We start from the raw sequence: 2,843 nt of genomic DNA on the forward strand, positions 1-2,843 counted from the left end.
AGTCGGCAATTCTCAGCTCAGAAATGAAACTTTTCAATCATACATAATGTGAGGTAGCCTCAAAACAATAAACGAACTCAGCCTCTATAGAGAAAGTAGTAATCAAAGTCTATTTGGCACTCCTCCAAGATATAGCTCCACTGGATAACATAAAAATGTATCAAAAAGTTGATTTTTGTGAATCAACATAGCCAACAAAGTCTGAATTAAAGTAGCCAATGACTTATAAATTATCTGACCGTTTATACATAAACATGTAGTCTTTCGTCTCTTGAAGATATCTTTAGACATTCTCTGCAAATCTCTAGTGGTCAAGATCTGGATTACTCAATGTCTTCCTAATATTTCAACAAAAAATGTTATGCCAGGTCATGTACAATTCTGAGCATACATCAAGCTTCTAAAAGCAAAAATATATGGAATATCTTTCATTTGTTCCCTCTCATATAAAATCTTTTAGAGAGAAATTATTTCACTTCATGTATCATTTCCTTATTATTGAATGCAAGTAAGATATCATCTACATATAGAAGTAAGAAACATATTTTACTTCCACTAACTTTTTGATATATACATTGATCCATAATGTTCTCAACAAAGTCGAATGAAGAGATAGCATTGCAAAATTTTAAATATTATTGACGGGAGGCTTGTTTGAGTCTGTATATGAATTTATTTTACTTACATACCAAGTACTCACTATTAACAGAGGAAAAACCTTCATGTTATTTTGTATCAACATCTTTCTGTAGATCACCACTGATAAATATGATTTTCATATCTACCTGTTGCAATTCTATGTCAAAGTGAACTACTAATGCCAACATAATGCACACGAAATTCTTTTTAGATACAAAAAATGGTCTTCGTAATCAATTTCGTCTTTTTGAGTGAATCATTTAGCAACAAGTCTTTCTTTATATCTATCAATGTTGTCTGATGATTCTTTTTTAGATTTAAAAATTCATTTACATCCAATAGCTTCTACACCATTTGACGACTTGACAAGATCCCAAACTTCATTATTTTTCATGAAATTCATCTCTTCTTTCATGACACTAACCATAATTCTGACTCTTTGGAATTCATGACTTGTGAAAAAAACATAGGATCATTTTCAACTCCAATATCAAATTTCTATAAATACACAATAAAGTCACTAGAAATTACTGATTTTCTTTCTCTAGTATATCTTCTTAGTGTTGCACCAACATTTTCCTAAGGATCATGTTGTTCAACTGGTTGTTCAGTAATTTCTGGAATTACTTGAACCACTTGATCGCTTAAACATTTTCAGCCGCTTGTGTAATTTCATTGATTGGTTATGCAACACCTAATTGAACTTGAGTGGGCGTTATGAATGATAAAAATCATTGACTTGAAATGGAGGGTTGATCTCTTACAGAAATTGTATTCTAGAATTAATCACTCCCACTAATTAAGTCATTCTCAAGAAATTTTACATTTCTTGATTTCACAATCTAGTGTTATTAGATGGACAATAGAATTTGTGTCATTTAGATCTTTTGACTTATTCAATAAAATATCCACTGGTGGTCCTTGGACCTAGTTTCTTTTCTTATGAGTTATAGATTCTTACTTCAAACGGACATCCCCATATGTGAATATGTGTTAAACTCGAGTTTCAACCTTTGAACATCTCAAAAGGTGTTTTGGGGATAGCTTTGGTTGGTACTCACTTTAATATATACATTATTTTCTCAAGAGTTTCAATCCACAAAGACTTAGGTAGCTTAGAGATACTTAACATAATACACACCATTTCCAGTAATACTCAGTTTCTTCTTTCTACTATCCCATTTTGATCTGGAGAATAAAGCATAGTATATTGGGAAACAATCTCATTTTCTTGAAGAAATTTTACAAACAAACCCTATGCTTGTCCATTTTTGGTGTATCTAACATAATATTTACCACCTCTCTCTATCAGTTCTCACAATCTTAATTTACTTTTCACAGTGTTTCTTTACTTTAGCCTTGAGAACTTTATAGGCTTCTAATGCTTCTTTTTATTATGAATCATATAGATATACATATATTGTGAGTAATCATCCATAAAGGTGATAAACTATTATGACCATATAAATCCATATATAGATAATATATACTTAAATGTATGATTTCTATTATAGTTGAGCTTCTCTTGAAACCTCTCTTTAACTTGTTTATTTATTTTCCTTTAATGAAGTCCACACAAGCATCAAAATGAGTAATATCTAAAGTACTAAGTACTTTATAATTTACTAATCTCTTAACTCTTTCTATAAAGATATGTCTCAATCTCCGATGTCATAAAATAGAGGAATATTCATTCATATTAGCTTCATAACAAATGAAGGAAACTTAAATAACTTTCTTTTTAAGCCATGGACACTTGACACAATCCTTCTTTATATGCTCCTTCTTTCTACAAAAGTGACACTTGAATTATTTCTTAATGTCAAAGTCAAGTAGAGCCCTTTCTTTCAACTTATTATTAGCTTTATGAGACTTTTGTCCTTGAGTAGTCATATATGAACTTTCTCCTATTTTCATCAGTAATCAATCTTTCTCTTGAACACACATGGACATAAGTTCATTGATTGACCATTTATCCTTATGTGTATTATAGGAGATATTAAAAGAGATCATATTATACAGGTAGGGTATTCAATTTATAATGCACAAAAAAGTTTCGAATATTTCTACCTCAAAAATATTTAGTTGAACTGTTACATCTTGCATTTTCATGATGTGCTCGCGCACATCTCTCACACAGTTGAGCCTCCCTAATGAAAATTTCATGACTAAGGTATTGACAACTGCTTTATTTGAAGTCTTAA

The sequence above is a fragment of the Capsicum annuum genome, chromosome 12 (assembly GCF_002878395.1).
Source record: "Capsicum annuum cultivar UCD-10X-F1 chromosome 12, UCD10Xv1.1, whole genome shotgun sequence".
NCBI lineage: Eukaryota > Viridiplantae > Streptophyta > Magnoliopsida > Solanales > Solanaceae > Capsicum > Capsicum annuum.